Raw genomic sequence first — 12,350 nt, forward strand, 5'->3', positions numbered from 1 at the left:
GCTTGCTATTGCTGCATGCTTTCATTAAACTCTATGAAAAATGACCGTTCATTGTATTTTCTGTCACGTAATTTTACTGTTTAAAAAAAAAGACAGTTTATTGACTGGTTAATTAGGGCGGTTAGTCTGCAAAATGTACAATACATATAGTCAGAGCCGGCGATAACACTTTACAATAAGGTGCCATTTGTAAAGGGTTTATATAGGGTTTGTAATTGTTATTAACGGTTATGTAATCATTTGCAAATGCATTATAAACTATTAATAAATGGGTCAAAACAGTGCGATAGCCAGTCAGTGCTTGCCAAATAGTGAGCCACTATTTACATCCAGCTACTAACCGTTTATAAATGCACTTACAAATGTGTATCCTATTGAACCCTTATGTATAATCATGCAACCTTATTTCCAATGGTTGCACAGTTAACCCCCTAAGGTCGCCCCCGCAGAAATCTACATAACATAACATCTACATTAACATAACAATCAGTCCGTTTAAGATAGAGACATCTGTATTTTGCATTGGATGAGTCTCAATCTACAGCATTCGCAAATATCGCAAGAATCTCCCGAACTCGTACAGTACATGTCGGTTGTTTTGCTCTAGGATGCCCACAGGCCTCACGACTCATCTGAAGGTCCCCCTGTACCAGTTGATAAAAATTATGGAAGTATACTGTATCTGGAGACTGTTTAGTGCCAAAAATAAGGGGTTAAATAGTTTTTGTTAAATATTTTTAAAATGTTTCCTGATCTGTCTTATATCTCTCAGTTATAGGACAGACACTTCAGAGCAAGCTTCCTTTTTTCTAATTGTTTGTATGGGCTAATAGCAGGCCAAATAAAAATGATCATCAAATAATTTTTTTATATTGTTTTTTGGAAACTTCAAGGGGTCTTAAATTCAAAATCAAAGGATCCTTGGTGTGACCTTCTTAAAACAATTCCATACAGCTTAAAAAGAGCTTAGACTCTTATGGGTTAAACCAGGCCTCGGTAAAGGCCGGCCCGGGGGCCGTATTCACCTATTTCTCCTAGTCCCTGGATGAGAGCAGTGATGCACGTGACACGGCGCAGTTGTTGATATTGTTACGAGGCATAACCCCAGACTTTGAAATTACAGAGGACCTTGCTTCAGTGCAGTCAATGAACAGCACAACCACAGGGAAATATTTATTGGAGGAGGTTAAGTGTGTGGCAATGCTGGGATTGAGTTTTGAAAAGTTATCCAGTGTGACCACTGATGGTTGCCCAAACCTGACAGGAAAAAACGTTGGCCTTTTGAAAAGGATACAAGATCAAGTGGCTGAGCTGAACCCAGATCAGATAATTATTTTCCTGCATTGCATTATTCATCAGGAGATGCTCTGTAAGTGTGTTCTGAAAATGAGCCATGTTGTGGATACAGTCACTAAAGTGGTCAACTTTAAGAGCAAAATATTTAAACCACAGGCAGTTTGTCTCACTGTTGGATGAGACAGAGTCATGTCATGCAGATCTTTCCTACCACACAAACGTCAGAGGGCTGAGTTTGGGGAAGGTGCTTAAAAGGGTGAGGGACCTGAAGTCAGAGATTGCCGAGTTTTTGCAAATGAAAGGAAAATATATGGATTTCCCTCAACTGCAAGATAAAGAATGGTTGGCTGATTTTGCCTTCACCGTGGACATCATGGCCCCCATGAATGAACTGAATTCCAAACTATAAGGGAAGGGCCTTTTTGCACATCAGATGTACATCCTTGTCAAAGCCTTCAAGGGAAAATTGCTCCTCCTGACCCGCCAAGTAGATGCCAACAATCTCACCCACCTTCCGACACTACTAGTCTGTTCCCTATCAGAGGACCAGCGGAAAAAGTATACATCACTGCTGTGTGCTTTGAACTGTTTTCTCATCGTTTTGAGGATTTCAAAGTGGTGGAAAATGACATGGTGTTGGTTTCCTCTCCTTTCACCTTCAATGTGGATAACGCTCCCACTGACCTGCAACTTGAGCTTATCAATCTTCAGTCTGATGCAGTGATTGGATAAATATTCAAAACAGTGTCACTGACGAGGTTCTATGCATCTCTCGATTAACAAAACTTTCCCAAGATTAGGAGTCATGCTCAGAGGATGTTTGCACTGTTTGTGTCAACCTAAACCCAGCAAAAAAAGAAAGGTCCTCTCACTGTCAGCTGCATTTATTTTCAGCAAACTTAACATGTGTTAATATTTGTATGAACATAACAAGATTCAACAACTGAGACATAAACTGAACAGGTTCCACAGACATGTGACTAACAGAAATTGAATGTGTCCCTGAACAAAGGGGTGGGGGTCAAAATCAAAAGTAACAGTCGGTATCTGGTGTGGCCACCAGCTGCATTAAGTACTGAAGGGCATCTCCATCTTAAGGACTGCACCAGATTTGCCAGTTCTTGCTGTGAGATGTTACCCCACTATTCCACCAAGGCACCTGCAAGTTCCCAAACATTTCTGGGGGGAATGGCTCTAGCCCTCACCCTCTGATCCAACAGGTCCCAGACGTGCTCAATGGGAGAGAGATGAGATCCGGGCTCTTCGCTGGCCATGGCAGAACACTGACATTCCTGTCTTGCAGGAAATCACGCACAGAACGAGCAGTACGTCTGGTGGCATTGTTATGCTGGAGGGTCATGTCATGCAGGAAGGGTACTACATGAGGGAGGAGGGTGTCTTCCCTGTAAAGCACAGCGTTGAGATTGCCTGCAATGACAACAAGCTCAGTCCGATGATGATGTGACACACCGCCCCAGACCATGACGGACCCTCCACCTCCAAATCGATCCCGCTCCAGAGTACAGGCCTCGGTGTAACGCTCTTTCCTTCGACAATAAACGTGAATCCGACCATCGCCAATGGTGAGACAAAACCGCGACTTGTCAGTGAAGAGCACTTTTGCCAGTTCTGTCTGGTCCAGCGACTGTGGGTTTGTGCCCATAGGAGATGTCGTTGTCGTTGTCACTTTACTCCTACTTACATGTACAACTTACCTTGACTAACCTGTACCCCTGATACCCCTGGTACCCCTGATCCCCTTGTATACAGCCTCGTTATTGTTATTTTTTTAAATATTTTTTTTCAACTTTAGTTTATTTCGTAAATATTTTCTTAACTCTATTGTCTTTAAACTGCATTGATGGTTAAGGGCTTGTAAGTAAAGCATTTCACGGTAAGGTCTACACCTGTTGTATTCGACACATGTGACAAATACAATTTGATTTGATTTGACGCAGACCAAAACATTCAACATTGTGAGAGGATACACCCTCCACTGTTTCCCCAAAACCGGTTTATTACGGTTACTATTTCACACCAGAGTGTTCACCGTATTTGGACTATCACAGAGAAGTGGCAAGTGTGTTGATATAATCTGGTAAGGGGTAGTATGTTAGCATTGAATGATTGCCTATTGTCCTGGATGTACATTTGGCCAGGGAATCAGGTTTTCAAATGGTGGGTCAAGTTACATCATGAAAACTAACCTCTTGTGTTCCTGGGACAGAGCACCAATGCATCACGCCCAAAAGTGAGAAAATAACGATTGTTCAACTGTGCAATGATGGTACATAAGGGTTAATGTTATAATCATTTGTAATTGTATTTATAAATGGTTAATAACTGGAGGTAAATATTGGCTCACTATTTGGCAAACATTGACTAGTTATTGCACTATTTGGACCAATGCGATTGAACTGTTTATTAACTGCTTATACTGAATTTACAAATGACTAAATAATCGTTAATAATGTAATTATAATCCCCTTATAAACCCTTACAAATGGAACCTTATTGTAAAGTGTTACCAAAAAAGGTAAGCTGACATGGGTTAATTGAGTGACTGTCAGTGCCTGAAATAACAAGAGAAAATTAGTGCGTGTGTGTGGGGGGGGGGGGGGCTACAAAAGGCCTTGGGCCTACAAAAGGCTGCTTTAGGCTTTAGGAAAAGCAACATGCGGTCAAAGTGAGCGACCCTGATAGAAATATATTTGTGATCCACAACTTGTTTACTTGGCAAAGACGCAAGTCAATGAATCAACAAAAATAGGGACGGGATGAACAAATAGTTTGTTGTTTTACGAAAATCTGACAGCTAAAGAACAGACAGAGAGTGGTCAGCACGGAGAAAAGAGAACATTTACACTTCTTGTGGCTGCTCCCTGACTTTAATCACATTTGAAATATCACCATGGAGATGGGCTTGAGAGTTGAAATTGCAAATAATTGCTCTGTCTCGACTTGAGTGAGTTCGCCGAGGGCTTAAAGTACAGGGCTGAACAAAAAATAAACTACTAAAACAGCAGTGATGGCAGCAAAAAAAAAGCAATTTCTGCTAGCAACACAGTCTGTTCTCGGAAAATGCATCCGCTGGATTTCTGCTTGTTCAAAAGCCTATGTTCCCACATCATTTTCTGCCCAGGTTTTTCTGTGTTGACAATATTCACTACACTCCTAAGAATAAAAGGTGCCTTCTAGAACCTAAAAGTTTTTTGGTCCTAGCTAGAACACTTTTGGTTCCAGGTAGAACCCTTTTGAGTTGCATGTAGAACCCTTCAAACAGAGGGTTCAACACAGAACCCAAAAGAGTTCTACCTGGAACCAAAAATTGTTCCCCTATGGGGACAGCCGAAGAACCCTTGTCGGAACCCTTTTTTCTAAGAGTGTAGTTTTCAAGTGAGTTTTTTTGACGAGCATTCAAGAATGTTGTTTTGTCTTTTGGCACTATGCTGTTTGACATGTTTATTTTAGATTTTTATCTCTTGGCACTATGCTGTTTGACATGTCTTTATTTTCAGTACATTTTTGCAGTGAAGTACACAGTGGAGACTAGGGAGTCTGCATGTTATCAGGGTCAAATCTGTAACTCTTCTCTTGGCTCATTGATATCTGCCCTAGTTTACCACCAAAAACACCCCAAATGGCTTGTATTCAGATGGACATGCCAGATTTTTCTCTCTCGCTCAAGCTTGACCTCTGGACATTGTACACTGGAAGGATAAAGCAACCGGCCAAGTGTAAAAGCTCAGTAAACCTAATAATGAGAACGAGGTCCATTACAGGAGACTTTGGGCGATTGTATTTCCGTGGCTACTGTCTGCAAGTGAAATGACAACCTTGAGACTGGTCACCATGGCCACTGGAGGAGTGTAGTCTCAGCTGGCTTGTCAAGGTGTTTTAATAGGGACAGTTGATGGATGACTCCATTACAGTACTGGAGCATGCTGTCACCTCCAGCTGCAACGGTGCGCCCCGGCCAGCCCCGCTCCCTGGAGAGGATATCGCCTAATTGTTTGCATTAGAGGAAACAAATACATTTGCAAAACAAAGATACAGAAATATCTTTCCTCAACACAAAAACTTCCTGACGATAAGAGAGGCACTTGATTACAGAGCGACCGGGAGATGAGACAAGTGTTGTTGGCTGTGGTCGCGCAGAGGGACTATTTCCTGTTGGATATGGCTGCCCTGTGTCAGGATCTGTCCCGAGGATACAAATGACCAGACACAAGACCTGACCAGAGACCAGGGTCAGGGCCTTGAACTTTGTTAAAATGGTGGTATAGAAAAATAAATCTGACAGCTGTTCTTTCATTTGCCCCGAATTGCTGAAGCGTATCACTGATGGGGTCGGGGGGCAGGAGGGAAGCAGGTTTAGGCAACGCGGGCAGAGGGGGGAATCGGAGGTAGAGCTGCCACAACAAACAAGGTGCGGCCCAGATCAAGGTGTTCCCACCCATCATCACGCAGCACGCTATCTGAGTCATATTAGCCATGCCTGACAAGCCTCCTCACCTCACCATAACACCACTGAAGATGGATGAGTTGAAGAGGGGAGGGGGCCGGTAAAAACGTCAGACAGAAAAGCTATAGCACCAGCCAGGACGGATGCAGGTGAAGAAAATAATCGACCGGGACTTGGGGCGGCTGGGCAGGAACAATTTTTTTCTCTTTGTATGGCTACATGTGAATGTACTAATACATCCCAGGTGTTCACAGGTCTGAGAGGTGTTAAATCTTGAGGGGCCCTGCTCTGTCTGCCCTCGGGGCAGCTCTGACCTGGTCTGGGGTCAGATCCTGAGGTACACCACCACACAGGATCATGTTAGGCTCATTCTGCTACATGGAGGATCAAAGAATACAGACAATTGTTCTACTAGGAGGTGAAGAAGTCTCTGGTTTGGGTGCTGTGGGGCGCACCACTGCACCCATCTGCTGTGTTTTCCATAAGTACATGGAGTAGCCAGGCAAACAGATAAAATAGGCAGCCAGGGAGTTCCGGGCTGGGTCGGACAAGCTCTATTTTGACATTCTAATGCCTTGATTCCACCTGAAATACACAGCTAAATTACTGACAGATTGGGAAATTAGTGGTGGTATTGAGTAGAAAGACATGTCTTTATAATTAAAATGACTGAAAAGGTATCACTTCAGTGTGTTAATTGTTTGGGATTTTGTCTAGGCCTAGGCCTGTATGATCTACTGTAAGTAAGAGAACCTGGTTTAACAGTTAACATGTCTTCTCTTGAGATCAAAGTCATATCTAAGGTTTTACTGCAATATGTGAATTGTCACAATTATGTTTGTTCTTCAAATGATGTATTTCATTGGCTCTGCTGCTATGGACATCGATGTGTCATTTTGTAATTTGGGTGAACTATCCTTTTAATAGTTTGGCCTGTCAATCAATCACTGTGGGTGGGATTGTCAGGGGAGGGGGCAGGATGTTTGTCACAGAGTTGGTAGGGTTTCAGACCTGTCAATCAATCACTGTGGGTGGGACTTTGAGAGAAGGCGGTAGATTATTAATCTAGTCAGAAAAACTAGCCTAGTCTACTCTTTCAATTTAGTATGTTGTGTCAAAAAACGAAGAAAAAAAGGTTGTGCTATGTCAAATAGAAATGGAATCCCTGTTGAGAAACAATGTAGAATTGCAGGAAATTGTTTTTGAAATGCAAACATTTTTAGGAGGACCCACAGACCCCCCGCCAGATTGTGCACCCCCACTTTTATACAAAGTCAGGCGCTCATGAATAGAACAGGTATTATTGAAGAATGAAGCAGGTGTTGAACATGGGCTTTGCTACACAGAATTCTGAAGTTGACTACTCCATCGTCAACACTAATCAAACCAGTAGACCTACATGAATATATTTAGTAATACCATAAAAGTATTATGACATTAGCATTTATAACCTTTTCTTTTATCATATTTTGGACCAGAATGAGGCTCTCTATCCAGTATATATTGTTCCTTCAGTGAGGATTCAACATTCAACATTCAACAAACGAATGTGCCACAAAACAATAATTGAGTGGATTTCAACTCATCGTTACAACTTACATTACATGGGACGTGTAAATTCACTCACAGGAGAGGATGCTCATGCTATTCCTCCTCTGTTAAAAGAAATTTGACTGCAGCCAACCAGAGCGCATAAAAACAACACAGGTGGGACAAACAGCAGACTGACAAATCAGCAGTGTCCCTGTCATCGCTCACTTTGTGACTGACAGGTGTCTGTCCTATCAATAGAGCCCGGCATATCTTTCATTTGAGCGGGAGAAGGCTATACAGACTTTTCTGAGAAGCAAATTAAAACGTTTAAATGAAAAGACTAGCTAATTAATGAAGTGGAAAAATTTGCCGGCTGACAACGAGGCTGTTATTAGCTATTTAGCCGGAAAACACTGCATCTGGTGAGATCGTTGGTACCCGAGACACCTGACTTTGCAGATCTGTTTAATCCTTGGGGGGGAGACGGACATAGACACAACTAGGGGCAGACACACACACACTCTCTGAATGAGTGTGTGTGTCTGAGGGGACAGGTTGTGGGGATGTTAAGGGCCGTTCACTCTAGTACAGCTTACAGCAGACCATCAGGGGTCCATTGAAATAGAGCGGACATGTTTCACAGACAAAATTGCACTGTTCCAGTTAGTCAGGTAAACCAGAGGATAAAATGTATAAGGATAAGACAAGATTTATGAAACCTAAAAAAACAAAGCATGCAGTGCTACTCCGCAAAAGTAATTAGTATTATGCATGCTTTGTAGGATGTCATATCCTGCCAAATGATTCCAAACATGTGAAATGCTCATTAGGTTTTGTCTACACTTAATTGATATGCAGCATGCGAGGTATACGACCTGTAGCTCACATGTGCAGCCAATTTTCTTTGAATGAGTAGAACAGAATATGACTGGAGGTTGAACATGTAATTTAGGATCCTGATTAAATCCGCACTAAACCAAAGTATGAGTCAGGAGACTCTCAAATGACCCTATCTGCTTTATATTGTGGTTTATAATGATCTACTAATAATTCATCCCTTCAGGCTTCTTCAGCTTCATAAACATGTGAATTGAGACGGGAGTTCCAATTTCCTTTTTGATGATGACTTTTAGCATTTCGTTTCATTTCCCTTTTAATATGTTCGACAATGCATCGACTTGGCATGTCTCGAACACAAATCAAACTGAAATCAATCATATCGGGCTAGGCACCTAAAATCATGGTGACAGTGCATACGCTAGAGCTGTGGCGTTCTCCGCCCTCTCTTCGGGAAAAAATTTAAATGCTGAAACAAATGGAATGTGTCGCAGCATTTCCTGTACATTTAAGAATTTGTTTAGAAGTCGGAAAATGCCGCCTCGGGGCGTTAATCGAGGATGGGGATATTTGTCGCAGGCAGAAACATGAGAAACTAAGCCCTACTAAACTTAGCTGAACCCTCTTGAGATCCCTGGGCACCTGTTTTCTGTAAACACCCCAGTAAGCATCTGCGCCTACACCCCCCCCCCCCCCCCCCCCCTACCACCACGCAAAATCCTGTTCCCAAAGGATTCCGAATCTTATCACAATTACATGGATCCTCTTCCCGGGATTATTCCCATCCTGCGCAGTGGCTGGGGCTGGTGGGTGCCAACAGGCCGCGGCGGCCGACACAGATGGGAGCACAGCCCTGTGATGGCTTCCATATGTCACATCGCTCTCGTGAGTCGGCTCTCTTTTCTTCTGCGTTTTCCTTTCCATCTCGCATCTTTCCCTCTGTTTTTCTCTTTAAACGGACTGACCAGGGAGGGAGAAGTGAGGGCACCTTACTATGGAGGCAGACAAGGATGCCAATTCACTGCATTGTAAGCCCAAGATGGAGAATTTCATAATTTTCTACTCTCAGCATAGGGGTGAATGTTAATTTCGAAGTACAAGCAACAGCACGTTTTATGGCCAAAAAAGCAGACAGGAGAACATTTGTACGTTTGGGTTAGATGCCCTACGCCATCAGAGCCTTGGAAATGGACTCAGGGAGGCTTTTCCCACCATTACTCCTTGCCGTCGTTACCTGTCACATCTCTGAGACAGCTTTAAACCACCTTGGGGAGGCTACAACATGTTGTTGTATGGTAGATATGAACTGATCAGAAGCCGTAAAGCCTTATTCCGTCTCACTCCGACACCGCGGCCTTGGGAGGTTTTCCCTGGTTTCCCTCATCCAAGGCTGACACAAGAGAAGGCTAATATTCCCCCCCTCTGATTGTAATCCCTGAAGTGGACCTCATTAGCCAGACATTCGCATTGAACCCTGGCGGAACGGGGGCAGCGAGCTGGGCTGTCAATCAACACCAATAGCCTTTAAACAAAGGGCATCAGGAGAAATAATCCAGCTCTGCCTGTGGAGCATTAAACTAGCAGCCATCGGGATTTACTCGACTCACCCACCACACAGCTTTGCTCACAAGAGGTGTTGAGATATTAAGGCACACAATCGAATAAAATGGTTTTATAGTCATTCATGCATAACATATGCATTAAATGTATAGAAAAACACATGATACAAGTCTCCTGAGTGGTAACCCAACCGATTTACTCAGAATTAGGTAATTCTTTTCAATAGGCTCCATAGCTATGGGGACCTAAAAATGTGACCCCGATCTTTTTCGCAAAGGATCCAAACCCAAACTCTCATTGCCTTCACTCTTAAGCTCTCCCCTGAGCCCTGCGAGACAAAGTAAATCATTGTCCACACAAGTGTACACGTTAATGCGAGTTAGCACATACACGTTCAAGCTCACGTCATCATAACAAGCGATAAACCCTCCACTTTCCATTCAGGGAAATTAGGTGAGTTCATTCTCCGGACATAGGTTGACTTGAGGTTCAGGTTCTCCAGTTAGCTTGGGCCTTTGACAGCTTTTCCAAGATGATGTTTCTTGAAAGACACTTCTTCAGGCAAACAGCACCAGTATCAAAAGCATTTGTGATTTCAGGACCCCACTCTCAGCTCCATGGGGCGAAATAACAACCAATAAAGTGACACTGGCTATAGGCAGTCTACAGCTTCAAAACACTGGCCTGCCAATGTGATTAACGACGCACTCACTTTTCCTCAGGGTGACAGGCGAGATAGTGAGAGTGAGGGAGAGCAAACAGAGAGAGAGAGAGAGCGCTAGGGCTTTTGTGAGGTCCTCTCATAAAGGTTGAGTGATGAGACCCCATTGCTCCCATAACATTCCTGCGATGTTTCGGTAACACACTCAAACAGAATATGATACGGACCATGTGACCATTTCACCCAACACTGCTCCACCTCCAGTCCTGTGCTTATCCCCATAAGCGAGAGAAAGAGACATTGGGAGACAGGAAGAGCCAGGACCCAAAATGGCACTTCATGGGAAAGTCACACGGACCGGTAACCTCTGGCAAAGACGCGGAAGAAAACAAACAGTTGCACTTATTCGCTAATCTCCCCTCTACGTATTTTCTGTCTGCATTCTGTAACTTTATAGCTCAATAATGTGAAGCTCAATGAGAGGAAATCACCCCACTGCCAAGCCCCCCCCCCCCCCCCCCCCCCCTGTTGGGTTGAGACAGTGCCACGGGCATGGGACAGACAGAAAGACAGACAGACCGACAGACAGGAGGTGAAGGCTGGGTGGGATCATACCTGGTCCTCTTCCTGGAAGAGGAGGCTGGACCTGATGCATTTCACCTCAACAATGAGGTGTGGGATGGGGCATACTGTCTGAGTGGTAACGCATGGTGTACTGTACGCCGCTACCTTCTCCCTGCTCACGGAGCCCAGTAGGTTCAATAGCACTGCTGGACTGCCGCCTGGGAAACAGATGGTAGGGAACAACACTGTCCCCCCAACTCACCACACACAGACCCCGAATGCTAACTTCCTGGGCCAGTTTTTTTGCCTGCCTTGCGCATCAGTGTCTGTCTGTCTGTCTGTATCACAGATGAAATCCCCCCATTATTCCTGAGAGTGCTCACAGATTAGGAGATATACATTGAATGTTCAAAACATTAGGAACACCTGCTCTTTCCATGACATAGACTTACCAGGTGAATTCAGGTGAAAGCTAGGATCCCTTATTCGTGTCAACTCTTATATCCACTTCAACCAGTGTAGACTAATCAAATCAAATCAAAGTTTGTTTGTCACGTGCGCCGAATACAACAGGTGTAGGTCTTACAGTGAAATGCTTACTTACAGGCTCTAACCAATAAAGGTATTAGGTGAACAATAGGTAGGTAAAGAAATAAAACAACAGTAAAAAGACAGGCTCTATACAATAGCGAGGCTATAAAAGTAGCGAGGATACATACAGACACCGGTTAGTCAGGCTGATTGAGGCAGTGTGTACATGTAGATATGGTTAAAGTGACTATGCATATATGATGAACAGAGAGTAGCAGTAGCGTAAAAGAGCGGTTGGCGGGTGGCGGGACACAATGCAGATAGCCCGGTTAGCCAATGTGCGTGAGCACTGTTTGGTCGGCCCAATTGAGGTAGTATGTACATGAGTGTATAGTTATAGTGACTATGCATATATGATAAACAGAGAGTAGCAGCAGTGTAAAAAGAGGGGGTGCGGGGGGGTTCACAATGCAAATAGTCCGGGTAGCCATTTGATTACCTGTTCAGGAGTCTTATGGCTTGGGGGTAAAAACTGTTGAGAAGCCTTTTTGTCCTAGACTTGGCACTCCGGTACCGCTTGCAATGTGGTAGTAGAGAGAATAGTCTATGACTGGGAGGCTGGGGTCTTTGACAATTTTTAGGGCCTTCCGCAGACACCGCCTGGTGTAGAGGTCCTGGATGGCAGGCAGCTTAGCCCCAGTGATGTACTGGGCCGTACGCACTACCCTTTGTAGTGCCTTGCAGTCAGAGGCAGAGCAATTGCCGTACCAGGCAGTGATGCAGCCAGTCAGGATGCTCTCAATGTTGCAGCTGTAGAACCTTTTGAGGATCTCAGGACCCATGCCAAATCTTTTTAGTTTCCTCAGGGGGAATATGCTTTGTCGTGCCCTCTTCACGACTGTC

The sequence above is a fragment of the Salvelinus fontinalis genome, chromosome 29 (assembly GCF_029448725.1).
Source record: "Salvelinus fontinalis isolate EN_2023a chromosome 29, ASM2944872v1, whole genome shotgun sequence".
In the NCBI taxonomy this organism is placed as follows: domain Eukaryota; kingdom Metazoa; phylum Chordata; class Actinopteri; order Salmoniformes; family Salmonidae; genus Salvelinus; species Salvelinus fontinalis.